The sequence below is a fragment of the Aythya ferina genome (genome assembly GCF_964211825.1).
Source record: "Aythya ferina genome assembly, chromosome: Z".
Lineage (NCBI taxonomy): Eukaryota > Metazoa > Chordata > Aves > Anseriformes > Anatidae > Aythya > Aythya ferina.
The window spans coordinates 49,325,966-49,347,337 of NC_140299.1; the positions used below are offsets into that span (position 1 = coordinate 49,325,966).

Here is a 21,372-nt window from a genome sequence, read left to right on the forward strand (position 1 = left end):
CCAGATCAGATAAGTGGCTGAAGAACACAGTATCCACCGTCCAACCATCTTCCCCCTTGAAGCCACAGAATGAGAAAGTATAGAATCACAGAATCATCATAGAATCACAGAATGTCTAGGTTTGGAAGGGACCCTTAGGTATCATCTAGTTCTCCCACCCTTCCCCCTCCCCACCATAGGCAGGGACACCTCCTACTAGACCAGGATGTCAAAAGACCCATCCAACCTGGCCTTGAACACTTCAGGGATGCTGCAACTGCTCTGGGCAACCTGTTCCAGTGCTTCACCAAATTCAAAATAAATAATTTCTTTCTAACATCTAATTTAAATCTACTCTGTTAGTTTAAAACAGTTACCCTCTTTCTTATCACTACAAACCCCACTAAAGAGTCCCTCCAATCTTTCTTGCAGGTCCCCTTTAAGTACTGCAAGGGACCTTACTGCTATAAAATCTCCCCAGAGCCTTCTGTTTTACATGGTAAGTAACCCCAGCTCTCCCAGGCTCTCTTCACAGGAGAGGTGCTCCAGCCCTCATGGACAACTCATCTGCCAACAGGATTCCATCACCTGGAAGCAGGTGTGCTCTTTAGAGCAACTATAAGTGTGCAGTGATAGAGACTGTAGAAGAGTTTTTTCCAGAATCCTTGAAAACCTGGAGTTTTCAGGTTTGGAGCTTGTTCTGCAGTTGTCATCCCAAGATTCGTACTTTGGATTTGACTGAGTGGCTTTGGGCAATGTTCTCAAAAACATCTCAAGCAGGGGAATCCAGAGAATGTTTCAGGGGAGCTGAAGACCTGTTTATCTCAGTGGAACTACTGGCTGGAGAAGTCTGTTTCTTTTGGCTTTTTGCACATTTCCAATACTAGAGAATGCAGAGATTTTTCCTGTGTTAACACTTCTGTCACATTTTATGGCCTACTATTCTAGTAGTAGATGTAAGGGTTAGGCAGGGTAGACTCTTCCATTCAAAAGAAAGTCAGCAATGTGCTGCATCTCCACATGCACTTAGGATAGTTTTGTGCACCAGTCTGGAAAAGAGGTAAGTACGGTCATAAACACCACAAGGGAAAAAAATCTCTTTTAAAGACTTTAGCAGAAACATATTGTTCTCAATGTACTCTGAGAACTGATTGGGAGTAGAAAGATTAAGATCTTCCTTGCTTAGTGTAACTTACCTACAATATTTACAGTAAGAAAAAAATCTGTGTAGTTCTCTTAAAAACTTCAAAAACTGCTCATGAGACAAAATAGTTCAAAAGCTATTTTACTGTAATACCTTCTAACAATTGTTATAGTAGCAGCACCATTTGATCAGCTTGGACATGTGAAGTCTCTTTTTACTCACTTAGGGGAAAAAAAAAAAAAAAGTTAAAATACAAGATTCATGGATTCATGTCTTTTAGAAGTCATCCCTTCTGTACACTGACATCTTACTGTACAACTGGAAGGCTGAAGCAATCTACGTGAAGGAGATGCATAGCATATAATCTGTTGTTGCTGTTGCTGTTTTGTTTTGTATTGTTTTGTGTTTGTTTTTTTTTTTTGTCAAAAGGGGGGAACACTACCTGAGATGCAGGTGACAAAAAAACTCTGACGGTTGTTCAAGTCATCTTTAAATAAAAGAAAAGGAAAAAAAAATGGCAGAGGAAATTAAAATGTAAACTAAAAACAACAACACAAACAAACACACAAAAACTCTAGAAAGGAAGCAGTAGGGTATGTACAAAGGTGAGGAGCTATTGCTCCCAGAAGAACTGAATAGTTATCTTCTACTTACACTACAAATTAGCTACAACAAGAGTGACAAGTTTATATATAAACAGATTTAGATAACCTCCTCCAAGAATTTGTGTCACCAAACCATGTGACATTTTCAAACAAAAAACTAATCAGTTAACATCTGAACAAAAAAAATTACTCTATTAATTCCTTTAACTCTGCTAGACGCTCATATTATGGTCCCATTGTGTACGGGATAACTTATACTTACCCAGAATGCTTCATTCTGGATGTGTGTGTTATTCATCTTTTACTGCAATAGCAGTTATTGAGTTCTGTGTAACTGAGAAGATTCTTCAAATCTGAAATGTTGAGAGACAATGTATGGCTTGTGACTACAACAGTTCTCACCAAAACAAACCCTTCCCTTCCTCCCAGTATATTTTGTTCTTTCAAGTCCAGCTTTCACAGTGATGGGCAGAAAAAGAAAAAAGTTATTCAACTTGTGTAAAATCATTAAGTCCAGCAGACAAGTCAGCTGTGTAAATCAGTCCAATTGTATTCAGGGAGTAAGGAACCACATCAGAAAGTATGCATAATAATCTTCTGCATAATAATATGGGGGGGAAAAAAAAAAAAAAAAAAAAAATGGTTAGTGAACTCTATGAAAACTACACAAAAATAATGTTGAAAGTGGAAAGCAATAATTAAGATTATGTGGTGAAACTTGAAGTTCCATTAAAGACACCGGAAAGCTTGTTGATTGCATCAAGCTTTGGACTGGGCCTGATGAGTAAGTTCAGTATCTATCTTACCAATGCTTTCTGCGTTTTAATATAAGTAGGCTGTATTACAGCTATGTTGGGTGACTGATTAGACGTTAACTGCTTCATTGGTGGCTGAAGAAAAATATACATGCACAATACAAAGAGTAATTGTGCCACCTTGTGAAGCAATACCGTGGTTGCAGTCTGATGGTTTCTGGCAGTGTTTCCTTATAATTCAAAACTCCATGTGACATCATCTTTAGAACAAAGTTATTATTACAAGGTTTTATTTTATATAATTTACTAGAGGGCATTTTCAAACAAGCTATTTTTCTTCTGAAGTACTTGCTGAAAATTCCATTGCAGTTTTGAAAATATTGTATTCTATTTACTGATTTCCTGCAGTATGGAATACATTGTGCAAAAAGTAGATCATTCCTGATAGTAGACCTTTTTCTATACAAATTGAATCTTTGGCACTAAATATATAAATAAATAGTTTATATAAAGCACCTTGTCTTGAGAATTTTGAATCCAGAATTCTGAGGGGAAAAATAAAAACCAAAAAAATACATATTCACATATAGACACAATAGACACAGGTTTGTTTTGTTTGTTTGTTTGTTTGTTTTTGTTCTTTGTTTGTTTGTTTTCCTAAAGGAAAAGTTAAATTGTATACTTAAAGTTTTATAATTAGACTCAAAATTCTCAAAACAATTTTAAAACATTTTTATATGTTGTTTTTGTGAGTAAAGGTATGCAAGAAACATCAATCATAAACTTAGTTCAGTGAACTTCTATGAGGAAACAATTGCTCTATTTAAACAGTAAATCTTAAAAAATACACAAGGATTTTTACCTTCGTTGTTTAATGAAAACTGCATTTATCCAAATTAAATACAACACTTACAGAGTCATCCAATGTTTCCTTTGTTCCCTTTCGTTTGATTAATGTGTAATTTGTGGCACATCTTGGTTATTTAGGTACACACGTCAGCTCAAATTCTGCAGAATATATTCTTTTTAGCTGAGAAGTAATACTAGTGAAACTAGGACATTGGATTGTAAGATCCCAAAAGGAACATCTGCAAAAAGTGTAGATGGTTCATTTTGTGCATAAAATTAATAGGATGCTACCAAGTTTTGTTGTTGTTTTTTGTTTGTTTGTTAGTTTGCAATAGCCATATCATTGGAAAATGTAAGAGGTTCTGCAAGGTAAAAGTGCTGGTGTACATTTAGAAGCACAGATCCCAAAGGCTTTAATCGTATTGTGATTGTGGGAAGAGTATATTTGAAAATATGTCAATTCAAACTTTTCTAAATGAAAAGGTTAATGACTTTCTAAAGCCTAAACAAACTTAAACAAAGCTCAGAATACAGTTTACCCATTCAATTAATCTTTATACTGAAGAAGTGGTAATAGTCAAGATAAAAATTATGAAATTCAGTTTTTGTTGTTGTTTTTTCATATGCATTGATGGCCTCAGAACAGTGGCCTCAAGTTTGAGCTCTGGCAAATTTGCATTTAAATATCCAACTGCTTACAGAGCTACTTATATTTTATGTAAAAATTGCAAGAAAGAAATTTGCTTTCTTGGGAAGTTGCCATTTACACAACTGTTAAACGTCATATAGGAACTCAGAGAGACTCTTGAGGATGTAGAATAGTTCAGTTTAGCTTGCAGCCTTGGGTTGAGACAGCATAAAGCTTATGGATTTACCCCAAGTTTCAAAGAGGTATGTCTATGTGGGCAAGGTCTTAAAACTTCATTGATCATCAGGCAAATATGAATAAATACTTCTCATGAAAAAAAATAGGTTTCCATAAACTCATATCTTGTTTTCTTTTGAACTTTCTTTAACATGGCTGTCTCAAAGAATTGTGGCTCTACAAAACATGAATGAAAAACAAAAAGGCTTTAGACTTCTAAGGTAGTGTACTCAGTTTTCCGTACCACTGTCAATGCCTCAATGGCTCAATGCCAACAAAAAAAAAGTCCATCCGTCCATCCGTCTGTCCATCTGTCCCCACTCTCCACCCCCCCAGCAGCAACAATTTCAGTTTAAATAAAAGCATGGAACAACACACATGTTTGTACGTGGAAATGGGTTAGTCACAAAAGGAAGGAAAACCATGAAAGAAAAATAAAATCTGGGACTTAAAATGTGGGCATGTGGCCAAACTGGCCTCTTATTTCAAAGGCAGGGAGAGAACTGCCTGCATGTCACAGTTAACACAACAAGCTTTATTTTTCCCCTTGCAGGCTGAAACATTCACAAGCATGCTGAGAAGGAGCAGGGGCAGACCTGCTCCTCACAGGGAGGTGGAAAGACCCCATGGTTGACAGCCACCAGCTGCTTCTGGCTGTCACCACTCCCACCTGGCACCATGGCTCACCTCGCCCTGCAGCAATCTGCACTGTGCAGGAACACCACCGTGCAGGAAATGCAGCTCTTGGCAGACAACGGTAGGCTGCTTTTAATGAATTTTCACTTCATTTCTGCTAAGGAAGTCCATTGTTCTCCAGGGTATCATGCCCCATAGAGCATCTGGCTCAGCTTTACCCCACTAGCCCTGGTGACAGAGCCTTCAGAACTCCTTCTAAGTGGTATTAAATAGCTCTTAAATCACTCTCTGCATTTTTGACTGGCCAGCAACTTGGCACAGAGTAAATCTGTTTGAACTGTTTTGCTTCAAGACAGAATGTCAGGGTGTTGTTTTAGACAAAATAGGCAGTGTTTACAGCCCACAAAGAAAAGAGAGAACTTGCTCTTTATTGTTTTCCTGATTTTTCAAGTAGCTAGAAAATTCACATGGCGCCTAATCTTTATGTGTTGTCCTAAGCAAAACTAGCCACTGGCTGAGCAGATGAATTACTTACAGGGCTGTATCAAAATGTTTTATGTACCAAATGTTAACATTGTGCCTCACCAGCTCAGCTACAGAAGCTACAGCAGAGAGGGGCTGCAAAGGTCTTTTGAGAGGTCTGTGTGCACGGACAGGAAAGTTCCCCTAGGGCAAGAAGGGTAAATTTAAGGTTTTCCTGGGTTAACACGACAATCATCTAGAAATAATTCCTCAGAAAAGCTATGCCACCACTTTTACGATGCAGATATCTTTCCAGACTGTCAGGAGCAGTGAATTGTAGGAGTGATAGTGTGGCCATAATCAGGCCACCTGAAAGAAACAGCTGCAGAGTCCTGCATTAGCATATGAGCAGGGCATTTTGTCCATGCTGACAACTCCAACTTGGATGCTCATCAAAGTACAGCCGCTGCCATTTTCCTCAATTCTATTGTGTAAAAAGGAAGGGGGTGGGGGAGAGACTGAGGGCCAGTCAGCAACAACCAACCAAGCAAACAGCAGAAAAGAATAAGCTTTGTAGGGCTTGTGATACATCTGAGAGTATAGCTATGAACTGCAGTAAGAAAATATTCAGGATGAGGAATCCCGTGGATATGGGCAGCAAATAACACTCAATATCATGCCCTAAGGAAATTTTTGTATAAAACTTAGTGATCTAGTCTATTATTAGCTGTATTTGTCTTTATTCACCAGTATGAGAAATATAAGCAAGCAAGGAGTATCCAAATTACTTTGCTCTTGCAATATCTATGTTGCTAATCGTTATTTCTGCCTTTTTTCATTCAAGAAATTGTTATTGTGAATTTCAAAACTGGTCTGTATTTATCAGCTAACAACAGATTAAAACAAACAAACAAACAAACAAACAGAAAAACACAGATAAAACAGATTTCAGCAATTCAGCACCTAGTGCTGGAATTAACATCCAATAAGCCCTGCCCTGTCACTTGTGTCCTTTAGGTGCTGCCACACTGAGAATGATAGTAGAGCTGGTACTTAAATCAGTAAGTACAGTTCACAAATATTTTTCCTTAGACTAATTGAATATAACATAAAAATCCTTATTACTACCCAGAGAGCAGTATTCCTCAAATAGCACAAGGCTTCACTGTCTATTTGCTGGAGAAGTACATTTTCTAGAGGTAGACCTCACTATACTGATGTGAAGGTACTAACCTGAACTCTCATGCTGCTCTACTGTGTTTCAAACCATGATTTCCTGAGCACAGGGCAGTGTCACGGATAGATTTTTACACACTTTGACTTAGCAACATTTTAAGATTTATTAATACTGTCATTGTAAATCACAAGATTAGACTGTATGATTCTTAACAGCACTTAATCAGCACTTAATCATCAGCCAATTAAACACAATGATTCAACAGAATTTGCTACAATAGAAACAGGATCTTAGTTAAAGATACGAGAATGACAAGATTCTCACAAGTACACTTACAGCATGGTGTTTGAGGTGTATTCTAAACTCAGTCACTCTTGTACTAGATTTTTCCCCCTTTTGGTGAATTACCTTCTCCCTTGTTGGTATTTGCCTACATATGAGCTTTTACACTCAAGGAGTCAGCCCAGAGATGCATTTCAGCTCAGGAGAAGATTAAGGGCCATACCCTGCTGCAACCCCTGGAGAGCTCAGATAGGCTTTCTCCAGCTGCTGTATGTATAACATGAAGTGACTGGCTTGTAGTCAAACTCAGATTCCTTATCATGTTGTTCTTGACCTCCAATGTTATCCATCATTTCTCTATGAAGGATTTCAATGGGTACCTTCTTTAGGGCAGTTCTGTGCTTTGTTCATGGTCATGGCTGTGAGCATCCACCTGACACTCTATTGCTGATGAGCTATCCAGTTCACAGAACAGATACATCAAGCCCTACTGTGTTTCATAAGCCTGAGCAGGACACGTAAAATATATGAGCAGGACATGTAAAAAATGTGCTTGCCATACTCTACCCTGTGACTACAATCAATTCACTTTATCTTCAGCAGCACAGCTTATCTAGTCATCCCCCAAACATATAAGGCAATGGTTAACAGTAAGCATAATACAGTAAGAACTAATAAAATCACAATGGGGTATAGCATCAGCTTCAGCACTTTGAGTGCCATAAGAGACCACCAAACAGGACTTCTCACCATCAGTACTCTCCATCCTTTTTGACTCTCTGCTGTGCTTGATGTACTCCTTGACTGTCATGATGGACAGTGAGAAGAGTCTTCTGTCATGATATCTGTGCTTGTTGTTGTAGGTTCATCAAATCAGGATGATGGAGAAGTCTGTTGATTCAAGGCAGGTACATACCAATAGGTGTCAGTTGCAGCTCAATATATAACATGTAATCAAAAGACAAATCTTCATGAATAATTATGGATACAGAGAAATTAAAATCATAACCAATGGTCATGGAAAAGTTACACATGCATAGATTAGAGTGATTGGTTATACTATGAAATATATCATCTATTAGCAAATAATCACACAATGTTCCCATGCATACACATCCTTTCCTAATATACATGACCATAGTTCTAGGAGCTTTGTTGCTGTGTATTTTGAAATGACAGAAAACTTGCTCTGTGCCCAAACAGATGTCTTGAATTTTGAGAGCATTACTTTTGCAGATGAAACCTTTTTGTTCCTGCACAATGCATGCATTTGTATCAATTGTCTGCCACTCTTCATCCTTTTGATGGGCCTACAGACTATGCTCTAAGGGATATAGTGTGGTACCATTATGATTTAGTTCTAAGGCAATACTTGGATATATAATATGTACTGACTGGTGCATTACATATAGTGAGGACAAAGGTAATAATCTTATCACCTTCTCAATAATAAATAAAATTGACTAGTTGCCACCACAATTGAAACTCTTTCAAACTCTAATGCATTATCCCAAATAACTTCACACATTTCAGTGGGTAGGGTTCCTCCTTCCCTTTCTTTAATAATGGCTGCTACTATGGACTGTATCCATAACTGCACTTGCATACATCTCAAGGCAAGAGGTATTAGCCATTCTATGATTCTATACCTTGGGTTGCTCCAAGGACATTTACAATTAATTGATGGTCATTTTCTTCAGTTCATTCCCAATGATACAGAATGTCAGATAAGAGCCATTGTATTGCTCTTAGGGATAACAAAGATTATTTTAGTGGGTATTCTGACTTGTTTACGTCAACAGCAGTAGCACTTAATGTGTTCATTAGGAATTTAGCACCTATGGTATTCAATACTCCCAGTCCTGTTCCAGGTGCTCCTAGTCCTGTTCCTACTATTCCAGTGATCATTAAGGATCATCCATGTAACCATGCTAACCAGTAGAAGTAGGCTACTCCCAAAAAGGCAGAACACTCTGTTCTTATTATTGACACATTGATGTGCTGTGTTAGCTCTACCCTTTTTAAGAGGCAATGAGGATTAAAGAAAACTTGCTGTTTTCCTGTATTTTTAATTATGTAAGGGCCAGGGTCATAAATGCAAGGAGACAATTTAATAGGAGGCTAAGCTTGGGGTGGTGGTTGCTTGATACTGGAGACCTAAGCTGGAGCAGGACTTGGGGTCTACCCAAAGGTACATTACTATCTAATGAGGTATGGTAAATTTATACCAACATTCATGTCCAAAAGGACAGATGTGTGTATGATCAGGAACATATCCATCTCTACTTCCAGCATATTTTACAGTAATGGATGAAGTTGTTGTACATTCAGTATGATTTTCAATCCAGCTTCCTATTAAAATTATGTCCTCTTTAATTTCCCTTAAAGATAGATAGAATACAGTGGTCCACTGCTCCAAATCCTCTCTTTCTCTTTGTTGTTGTTGTTGTTTTTGTTTTAAATCCACTCCCATCTAGAAAGAGTAACATAATAGTGTAGTGCTACTGCAGATAAATTTAGGGATCTAGTGAGGTAGATGTTAGGTGCAAATTCAACAAAATCCATGTAAGCATGAGCCCATCATACACAACTCCCACACTCTGCATGTGTCCATTTTGAATATAAATTCTAGCCCTACACCACAGTAAGCCTATTGACAAAATTAGCAAAATAGGGTGTATTAAGGTAAAATCATACCAGTGTACAATTTGCTGTATTATGTAATTTTCTGTCTGCTTTCTCTCAAGTTGAAACTGCATGACATACAGCAGTGTTTGTTTGTTTCTGGTGAATAGATCCGTTGATCACCTGGCATCCTATTTTTATTTCTTTTCCTGGTGTCTCCTGGAGTTGGTGAACTCAATTAATACCTTCCCTATCCCAACTCCATTTGTTTTTCAAATATGTCTTGGTTCTGTATATGACTATGGTCAATATATTTAAATGTTTTAAATTTTGTTTTAGTCCAAAACTCGCAGTGTATTTTACCAATACATAGTCACAAGGATCTTGTGCTTTGGTAATTGTGAGTATATCCACTCCAATTAGCAAGCGAACGGATAGGGGCATATAGCTGTCGTCATAATTGCTGTCAAGACTAATCCCAGCAGATTAATGCAATGAGGAGACAAACAATATGAAAATGCCAACATCCAGTAGATTAGTCATTCCTATGGTGTTAGTATGATTCATTGTTTACTGTAAAAGAAAGGAAGACAGGTCTCTGTGGGGAAGGCCGAACAGCTTATCCCCTTTAAAATGCAGAATAAATCCATCTGGCACTAATTTTATGCTTTACTTTTATCACTGGCATCCCATGCCAGAGATCCTTGTGGCTTAATTAGGGTCATCAGTACTAAATTAGTCTGGTAGAAGGTAATTTTACTGTGATGGGCTGTCTTGGTTTCATTGGACACCAGGTATGCCAGTTATCAAGAGGCTTATCCAAAGGAAACGTTAAGAAGGCATGAGTAACTAGACTTCCAAACAGACCCTACCACTTATTCAGCTGGTGCTGAGTTTTTGAAAGACAGCTGTCTTATTGCCCTTCATGTGGCTAAAGATGCTTTTACAGTAACCCATTGGCTCATTTAACTATACTGTTATATAGTATATATAGTATATATACTATATACTATATATATATATAGTATATATATATATAGTACTATATATATATAGTATATATATATATAATTATTTATAAAATTATTATTTTATAAATAAAATTATTTATAAATATAAAATTATATATATATACTATATATATACTATATATATATATAGTACTATATATATATATATATAGTATATAGTATATATACTATATATACTATACCCTGGACTGTGGATAGTATGGAGTGGTATGGAACACCTATTTTATTCCTTCTTGCTTTGCCTATTCTTGCACCTTTTTACTATTAAAATGAAAGCCTTTATCACTTTGAATGGAGTGAGGGGTGGACAAAATTGAGAATCATGAGGAAAGACCTTGGGTAGTGTTTTGCCTGTTGGCTGCTTGGCATTTCATAGCCATTCAGAGTCCAGACACCACTTCTATTCCTGTCAGAATATACTTGTACCTGGTGGATGATTTTAAAGGCTCAATGTAATCAACTTGCTAGGTAGACCACAATGCTTTTTCCATCATTAATGTGCAAGTGGTGCTTTATTGGGATGATCAGTCTGTAATCTGAGTCAACACTGAGGGCACCCAATAAGAATGGTTTCAAATGCTTTCCCATACAGGGGCCAACCTTGGGTTTTCCGTTGCAAATGGTATCTTTGTGACTGTGTCCTAACTTGAGATGTAAAATTCTCCTAGCCAATACCATTCAGGATGTATAGTGATCTTCCTAATTTTAATTAAGTCAACAACCTTCCGATTCCATTTTGTGGCAGGCTCATTATCTTAACATATGCTTTTACCCATCCCATCTTAAAAGCTGTGTTCCTGGCTATGTTTAAAAACAACTGCCAATCTTCATTTCTCCAAACTGGGGATCTATTCATATACTACATGTATTTCCAGGTTTGCTGTTGACAGAGCCACTATGTGGCACATGCTCAAACATCATAGGAGTCCATGTATTTTACTTTGGCTCTGTTTTGAGCGGCAAGTACAAAGCTTTGAGTTCTCTCTTTTTTTTTTTTTTTTTTTTTTTTTTTGTTCACTACCTTTTCTGTCTTCCACTGCCTGCTTGCTGGTGGTGATACAAGGCCCACGGCTATATACTTTTTATTGTTTGAGTTGAAACATCTGTGAACCAAATACCGTTGGTCAGCATGTTTTCAGTTAAGGGTAAGACAACAAGAATTGGTGAGGGTTTGAAAGGTTGTTGCAAAATTAAAGGATCACTATTTGTAGTTATATGGGATTTAGAATCTTTGGTTTGTCCTTCAGTTAATTGCATATTGTCAGTGACTCCTCTTAGATAAACATAATATTTTCTCAGCATGAGTTTTTGAACAATTCCTCATGGAGGAGCAGTTCCCTTCAAAATTTCCTCTATTAAATTAGGCAGTCCTCTAGTTGTTAAGTGCTGTTCCTGATGTATTTTCTCAACATGTTTCACCACTGTAAATAAGGGTAAAACCCCTTTCTCCCATTCAGAAGATCGTTGTTCTGTCTCTTTAAATGCAGTTGAACTAAACAACAGAGGTTGTTTCAGGTCATTAGGACAGACTTGGAACAAATTACAGTAAATCAGATGCTGGGCCCCATTCTACAACAATAGGATCAGAGGGGTGCACTGGCCCAAGGGATCGGTATGTTCACAGTTCATTCAGTAAAGTTTTCATAACTTCGTTATGTTCCTCAGTCCATTCCCATACCTTTCCTTTCCATAGAAAGGAATAAAGGGATATGGCTATAATCAAAAACTCAGGTACATGCTTTCTCCAGTATCCTAACATTTTCAATACTTGCTGGAGCTCCTTCTTGGATTGTGGAGGGTGCAAAGCTTCTATCTTTTCCACGGTACCAGGAGGAACTGAAGCACTGCCAGCAATCCATGAGGCCTCTAAAAATCTTTCTTCTGGGGCAAGTCCCTGGAACTTTTCTAGTGGTACAACTACAGCACTACTCAAGGCTTCCCATACAGGGGCAGCATCTGTCCTTACTGCCCCTTCAGAATCACCCCCAATTTGAATGTCATCTACATACAGATAGAAACAGGTTTCTAATGGAACTGATACTTGCTGTAAAAGCTCTGCTTAATGAGCAGTAGTGTTTATAGTAGGTTTATAACCTTGGGGAAACCTGTTAAAAGTGTACTGCACCCCTTCCCAAGTAAATGCGAAACAGTGTGTCCTGTTCCTGCAAGGGAGAATAAAAAATATAACCTTTATATATAGAACTCCCATACATTTATGAGTAACTGCCTGTAGAGTGGCAGTTACATTTGCAATAGTAGGGACTGCTGTTTTTAAGGGTTCAGTATTGGCATTGAGACATGCATAATCAATCATAAGGCACCATCTATTGTCACATTCACAAGCAGGCCATTCTAGAAAATTGTATGGGGAAATGTGTGCCAAAAATAATTTGCTGAGACTTTTAAATTCACAATAACAGCTGAAATTCCGTCTTTGGCAGCAGCCAATGCTAGATATTGGGGAACATTAGTTAGACTTGAATCAGGGAGTGTAGGTGCCACATGAAGAAGATGGAAAGTAGCAGTTTTAGTTTCAACTCTGTGACTTCATATCTAAGTGACCAGGCACTACCATTTTGTAGCTGCCATCTTGGTACAAGTAAAACAACAAACAGTTGTATAGTCATCTTCTACCACAAAGCAAACTGAGGTTATTTGTTTCTTGCCCAAAAGTCAAATGTTTACTTCAGCAGTGGGGCAGTTTGCTGCCCCCATTAATGCTGGTTAATTTAACTTTAGGTTGTTATAATACTAACATGACTACTTCAGTTTGTGTAAGTACAGATATGTGTGCCCCTGTATGTATCATAAATTTAGTTGGTTGCTGGAGGGGAACTATGAGAAGCATAATATAAAGGCCATAATCACTTATGCATTGCTAAGCATCAACTTTCTGGACAGACAGGTCTAATAGCCATCTGGGGTCTACCTGTTTTTTGATTTCTGTTCCTGCAATTCCTCCAGTATTTTTTCACAGAGGGCAGTAAGAATTAAGGGTTCCTGAAGAAGCTCTTTAGAGTGGAGCAGTAGCAGGTGACATTGCAGTGGCTTACCTTTGAGAAGCTTTTATCAATTCTATCATGCTTAGAATGACTCCATCTAGTTGTCTGTGAATAACAGCTCTGGGAACACCCTATGCCATGACTTGTTTCCATAATTTATCCCTTGTTCCAGGCTTCCGTTGTCAAGCAGTGGGCTTGTGTCTAGGATTTTGAGGATCATTTTGGGGTGTTTGTCTAATCTGACATTTTAACTTGAGTCCTTAATCCTTGTGATGCATCATCCATTCCCATTTGTCACCCATAATTTATAACATCATGCATCAATTCTGCCCAAATGGGGAGATGTCTTTGAAGTATGTCTTGCTGGTCAGCTTCACCAATGATAACCCTTACAGTTAATTGAGCATTAAGAAACATGTCCTTCTTGATCTGGTCTCAGTTTGCAGTAAGATAAGGTTTGAGCGTGGTAGGGGCTCCCCTGATTAATGGCTTTAGCCTAGTGTGGTCTACAGTTCTCAAAATGGGAACATGTGGTAACACTCAGGAATAGCCTGAATACAGACAGCTTTCATAATAGCAGCAGAGAGATTGCACAGGGATTTAATGCGTGTAATAGACAGTTCTTTTCTCTCCAGTAAGTGTATTCCACCAGCCCAAAATGCCCCCCTACTTTTTACTGAATGGGAATCATGCAGGTGTCAGGGCCAGCTTTCAAAAAGGCACTAGGGCACCTGTATCCATTAGCCTCATTGCCATTCAGTAAAATCCTATCTCCCCTAGTTAGACAGGCCCTCCATAAGTATTGTTCCAGTTTTCTCCAGTCTCTCATTGTACTTTCTTGTAAACTTGCTGTTTGAATTGTTTCTTAGGGGATTGTTTTCCAAGGCATATTACCACATCCACCACCCTGAGGTCAACCAGTTTCTTTGGATTTTATAACGAGTGTAGCTGTAAACTGAAGAGGTTCAGGAGTAACCTCAAATATTACCATCCCACTCCTCAGGAGATACTACAGTTTTCTAATTTGAACTATACTGGGAGGTCAGAGCTTGTATTAACATATTTTCAGTGCATTCTCCTAACTTTTGTTCTTTCAGCTGAGCTTCCTTACGTTCTTTTTGCAGTTATTCTATTTTTATTGATACCAGCAATTCAGTAGCTTTATATGCCTCTATTTCATCCTGAAAATCTCGCCTTTTATAGGTTGTGTCCTCTCTTCCCAATATGAAGTTTCTGGGCATATTCCTATCATTTTACATGCAGCATTTAGCTTATTTACAACATTTAGCTTATTTTCTACTGCTTCCCAGTCATGTGAATTATCAAGGGCCTATTCTCATGGGAAGACAAGTATAAAATTAATATTATACTTTTGTAAGTAGTAAGTAACACTTCTTGCCATCCTGTAGATGACACCAATTTGGTGCAAATAGATTTTTACACACTTTGATTTAGCAGCAATTTAAGATTTATTAACGCTTTCATGGCAAATCAAAAGATCAGACTGTATGATTCTTAACAGCACTTAATCATCAGCCAGTTTATCACAATGATTCAACAGAATTTGCTATGAGAGAAACAGGGACTTAGCTAAAGATAGGAGAATGACAAGCTTCTCACAAGTACACTTACTGCATTGTATTTGGGAGTTAGTTTTAAATTCAGTCACACTCTTACTATATTTTTCCTCTTTTGGTGAATTTTACTCACCTTCTCTCTCATTGGTGTTTGTCTGCAGATGAGCTTTGATACTTGAGGTGTCAGCTGTATGAGGCACCCGAGCTCAGGGGAAGATCAAGGGTCACAGCTCTCTGTGATTCCCTGGAGAGCTCAAATAGGCTTTTTCCAGCCTCTGTATTTATAACATATAGTGATTGGCTTGTAGTCAAACTCATGTTGTTTCTGACCTCCAGCATGATCTGTCATTTCCCTATGAGGGATTTCAATAGGTACCTGCTTTAGGGCTGTACCATGTTTTGTTCATGGTCATGGCTGTGAGCATCCACCTGGCACTCTATTACTGATGAGCTGTCCAGTTCAAGGACAGGTCACATCAAGGACAATGGTGGTTCATAACCCTAAGAAAGACTTATGTCAAGTGCAAGAATGGAACATACCTGTGACAGGGAGGCATAGATCACATATCAGACTCCTGTAATGTTAGACAGGAGATTATATATTACAGTGAAGGTTTAAGATTTGCCATTCTCCCTATATAGCTTCACTCTTAATCCTGTGACAGGGGCAAGAGTAATATCACCACCTTTAATACACTCAGTGATTCATATTTTCTGTTCTCCAAGTTATACTTGAAAGATTCTTCAAGCATAAGAGTGTTAAGGATGCTGCTTTGTACATAAGCAGTAAATGACAAGTCCCATGAAAGCAAAACAACTTTCTCCCTGATGAGGCTGCATTTAGCATGGGGGTATTCTCCTTCTGCATAAGGAGACCCACCCTTGATACCTGTTTTGACATGAGTACTACATTGCAGAATTGGTGGGCTTGAGCAAGTTTGGAGTAGTGACAGGTAAAAATCCCATGAGAGGTGAAAGAAGTCTGGGGGAAATTTAATGGGGTTCATTGTGCAAATCCTACTATCACATGTGCCTATTTCTCTTTGTCAATAAAATCCTGAAGAATCTGTTTTCTCATTCTAAGGTTGGATGTGTTTTTAGATTCATGGCAAATTCTTCTCTCCTTCAGTAGTTTGTTATATATTGTAACTTTCATTTCCACACAAAAATCACTCCTATAAACCCTAGGTTTTACTTATTTGTTTTCTACAGCCTGGGAATTTGACAACTTGCCAGTTTAATGCATTGGCATCCAGGCTGCAGTAAGTATCTTTACTTCATTTGCTAAGACAGCCCATTGTTCTCTGGTTCTGAGCTTTGTACAATCTTATATTTCAAACCTAGTTACATCTGGTATTTTATATTTTTACCCATATGCACAAAGTCAGAGCTACTGTTGTATGATCTCTCTTAATTCTGTATGCCTTGTTCAGGATTTATTTTTGCTTTGATTTAGATATCTTCTGTGTCACATTTCAACCAAGGACAAAGTCTAATTTAATGTCATGGCTGTCTCTTTATCCTCAGCTTAATCTTAACAAACTTGCAGGTTTTGCTTTTCTTCCTCCTCTCCCCCCCCCCCCTTTTTTTTTAAACAAACAAACAACAACAAAAAAAAAAAAAAACACCAAACCACCACTTACCTGATTAAAACACTCTCTCACCAATCATTGAGAACTGTGCTATATGATAACTTAATATCGTAGGCATTCCAGAAGATTTTATGGTATGTAAAGAAGATAAAATCATTTGTAAGACCTTTACAGCAATGTAGACCATTTCAGAGCAAAAGAACTTTACAATTCTTGATGATCATTTGTCTTCACATATCTAACAGGAAAAGTTCTAAAAATGAGTAGAGTTTCTTAAGAAACAGGAAGAGTAAGAAGGAGAAGGAAAAAGAGAAGAAGAAGGCACTATCAGGACAAGAGGGAATGCCCTCAACTTGCAGCAGGAGAGGTTCAGGTTGGAAATTAGGAGAAATTTCTTCTCAGAAAGAGGCAGACCAAGGCATTGGAACAGGTTGCACAGGGAGGTGGGGGAGTCACTGTCCCTGAGGGTGTTTAAGGAAACAGACTAGGTACTTAGGGACATAGTTTAGTGGATGATATTGGTGGTAGGCTGACAGTTGAAACAAATCATCTTGGAGGTCTTTTCCAACTTTAATGATCCCATGAACAGCTCCTCACTGAGAGACAATTTACTAATACTTGGTTCAGCTCACTTCTCATTGAGCTGAGATAGCATGCATGACAATGCTTGTTAAAAAGAAAATGAAGTAATGCAACTTTAAAGATCAAAGGCTCTTTGCTTATTTACATTACCTGCTCTAAAAGGCCTGCAATCTTCCTTTTAACAATTTAATGCTAATTCTTTTATCAATTTAATGCTAATTTAGTGCTAGCCCTACACCAAGCATTATTCACCTACAGTTCCTATATCCAGAACTTTAGACAGTCTTATTCTATAAGTGCTTTCAAAAAGTTGCTGTGCTTGGAATTCAAAAAAAGAATAGTAGATGTGGGTGGAAAAAAAATGGAAATCAGGCAAGAAATAAAAGCAAACATCTTCCACAATAAAACCATCCTTTGTCATTATCACTATGGATCTTCATTACCACTTCCTTTTCTGAGGAAATGCTGTTACTTAAAGGCATTAAAACGGACAGCTGGAGACAAATGTCCAAGGCTGGACATTTACTTCTCACACCCGCAGACATTAAAATACAGAAATCCACCAAATTTGAAGTGAATAAGCATGCTACTCAACAGATAAATGCTATGTGGTACAACAGCTGCATAGCTCTTCCTTACACCTGACCTCCACACCGTTTCCTCCAACAAGGCTAATCTTATAGCAAGTATCAAGAATCTTCCCAGATTAGCATACGTAGAGCAACAAGAGTTTCAATTTAATGCAGCAGCTGCAGCAAATTGGTTTCAAGCTGGAAGTGGCCTTTTGGAATACATCCAAGAAGAGCACAATCTGCACAAAGGAAATCCCAGAGGAAAACAAGCCCTCTTTGGGAAGAACAGTTCTTATGCTGGATTGTTTGGAGCTGCTTATGAAGCTAAATATGTGGGTGGGAACAAGAATGAACATCAGCTCAGGATTTACGTGCTCTCCTGAAAGTACCATATGTCATACTATTAACTATCCATTCCCTTCTCGTGTAACACAAAAACTGTCAGCCAGCTTGTTTCAGTAATGCATTGAAAATAGGTCTGTGTGCAAGAATTTTGTTGCTGGGTTGCCTTACTTAACATCATATATCACAGGAAAGAGTGCTCAATGTTTATTTTTCTCAACCAGATGAGTTACCTCAGGTCTGGGGATGGAGAAAAAAAAAAGTTAATGTTATGTAATTCATAACTGGATTTTCTGACTGTGGGACTCAATATGTCCAGATAAGCATTAGAGGAGTATCAAGACCAGTCTGAAGTGTGCCCCACTGCAGAAACTCATGCAGTCAGCCCCTGTGACCAGGATGCAGTCACCATCCCATCCTGACAAGTCCTTCTGTCAGAAAGAATACTGGCTCTGGGGATGGAGGCAGTGTCACTGGCCAGACCGGCTGCTTCTGGATGAAGTCTGCAGAAAAGCAGCTGCAAAAGGGAGGAACCAGTGTCATACCTTCTCAGGGATCTGGGCAAAAGCTCTTTATCCTAAACCATATGTATGCTTAGATTCCACATCAGTTCAAACTTGAGGCATATCTGTACCACAGCAGAAATTTGCCTCCTGCATTTTGTTGGGTTTTGAGAAATGTATATCCAGGGGCAGCTCTGTGATATTTGCACTTGGGCAGCTGCAAACTTCACCCATAGCTGTTTGCAGTTGGACAAGTCTGGAGAAGCTGAGCACCTGAAAATTGGCTGATCATTTTCAAGGCATAGCTTAGATTATTATTTGAACTGAGCTCAACTGATAGGTCACATACTTGTCTGGAGCACCAGGGGTGAGGGGTAGGGGCACTAGAAATTAAAATACTCCCCAAACCATGAAATTTGCAATTTAAATCTTTTGCAACTTTAGATTTATAGACCACTATTTCATGAGTAGATTTCTTTTTCTCTAAGCCATTGTTCTGTTCTTTATCCAGCCAATGGACTTGAAATGGTCACAGGCCTGTCAAACTTGACTTACGATTCTAGGCTTGCAGTGCTGCCAGGCAGCTGAGAAATGAGCTGTACACTGAGTTTGCATCTACCAGTCACTGGTTCAGTGTCATGAAAGAGAGTAAGCACTGGGAAAACTTCTCAAAATCTACTATGAACAGTAGCTCACTGTTACAAGAGTCTCTCCTGTACTTATCAGTGCATTCCCATACAATGCAAATAATCAGCTTATGGCTGTGCTGGCAAGGTCATAGCAGATGCCTGAGTCAATAGAGATGATTTGGATTTGTCTTTTTGTCCACAAGGTAAAGCTTTCCAGAAGATCACACACACACCGAGCAAAAAGCAACTGTTTTTATAACGGAAACAATATAAGTGGAAATTTTTGTTGTTAAGCCAAAAAGCATAATCTACCTAAAATACTGTGCTTTAAATGTTTAAAGTTTACATTGAATGACAAAGAGATATTACACCTGATCTTGCACCCATTGCTGTTACAGAAGGTAACACTATGGAGACAATTAGCTGCCACTTCAGGCCTTTTAAGTACAGAAAGATTTTCTAAACAGAAAAATCACATAAGAAAATAGTTGGTGGAAACCTCATACTTGCTGTGCTGGAAGGCTATTTTGTTCTTATTAGTTAAACTAAGTTTGAATTTTAGTGAATTAATCCCTTTACAAGAGCATAACCAAGTAGAGCCAGGTTCTTAGGAGCAGATTCTGGAGTCTGGCCCTCTTCGAAACATATCTGAACTGATCAGAGGGAAACTTTCGTTGGTTGGGGGAATTTGTGGGGACCATCCCAATCTTTCAGGGATAGTGAGTGTAATATTTAACATCTACACATGTCCTGCCGTTATGATTCTTATTGTTTAAATACATGTAAATTCAGCGTTATGACACCATATGACACCAATTCAGCATAATCACACCAGTACATCATAACTGAAGGAGTAACTTCTGCCCTGCCCAGATGAAATTATAATACATGACATCTCACGTTGCATTTTGCTTTTTCAAATCCTAGCATGACCAACTTTATCCATTGCAAACAAAGTGTCTCTTTACCTCTCCTTTTTCTCTTTTAGAACGTGTTTTGTCTTATGAGTGCATGGAGAGAAGGAAAAATATAAGATAGAAAGTGTGAAAATATATAGCCTACTGAAGGAACAAGCCATACAAAATCCTTTTTATGAGTCATCTCTAGGCTTTACTGAAATAACCACAGCTATCCAAACAGCACCTGTTGGAGCTCCACAGCCAGGCATGAGCCCCTGTTCTACAACTTCACTGGATAAAAACAAATGAAATGAGAACTCAGATGCACATTTATTGACTATTTTAAGGAAGGAAGAATGTAGCAGAGGAAGAGGAAAGCTATGAATTTCCTTATAATTTTCCAAGATGTAGTAGAGACTAGAGAGCAGTTGAAAAAAATAAAAATAATAATAAAAAAAAACCTTAGGTAGTTTTGAAAGTTAATCCTTATTTGCTGGAGAGAAGGAAGTAAGTTTTTCTAAAGTCACTTGTGAAATACAGTAACTGCCTATGCAATTATATGTTGGCAGAGCCTGCGTGAACTAGTGCTGCTATTTAGTTCCAGACTGCAGCTGCACATTTTATAAGAACTAATTCCTCCTACATCTCACTGCAAACACCAGTTTTCCCAGTCGAAGGTAGTATTCTGCAGCAGTTACACCCTTGTTCTAGATATTATGAATAGGTACTGGTATGATATCAATGTATCAACCTGGTGCTGCATGTTAGAGTTTTTACTGGCTATTAAGTAGGAGACTTTGCTGGCAGTTGAGCTGATTACTGTTGGAATAAAAAGTTTAAACACTTGCCAACATTTGTTCCTGTTCTGATCCAAATTTGACTTCTTTACTTTAAGCACCTGCTTAAATCCCATTGAAGTCAAGCAGAGTGTATGCGTAAGCGTTCTCTCAGGCCAGGAACAGAACGATGAATTTAGATCTCAGAGATTACTTACTATGGAAAAAATGCTGTATGTCCCATTTGAATGTCATTACCTAGTAGAGTTGTTTTATTCATCCAGTTTTAAAAGCACTTTTGGAATACACTAAACATTCTGTTTTCCAAACACCAATCCTAATCCTACTTTATAAATGTTAGACGAAGACTTTTCTGCTTCAGCCCTCATCTCTAAGGAATTAAAAATTAAACTCACACAGTAAAAGAGGCAACACAAAGCCATTTTACCAACCCACAAATAAAATAATTCCTGTACAACACATGTAAC

At 38.1% G+C, this 21,372-nt stretch overlaps 1 long non-coding RNA gene across 1 annotated transcript; it reads right to left on the reverse strand.

The window, feature by feature from the left end:
• Positions 1 to 6,615: 6,615 nt before the first annotated feature.
• Positions 6,616 to 16,949, reverse strand: LOC311426652. The gene is made up of 2 exons (XR_014686900.1): positions 16,633 to 16,949; positions 6,616 to 7,645 (listed from the first exon to the last, which is right to left on the reverse strand). It is a non-coding gene; the product is annotated as an uncharacterized lncRNA (long non-coding RNA).
• Positions 16,950 to 21,372: the final 4,423 nt, after the last annotated feature.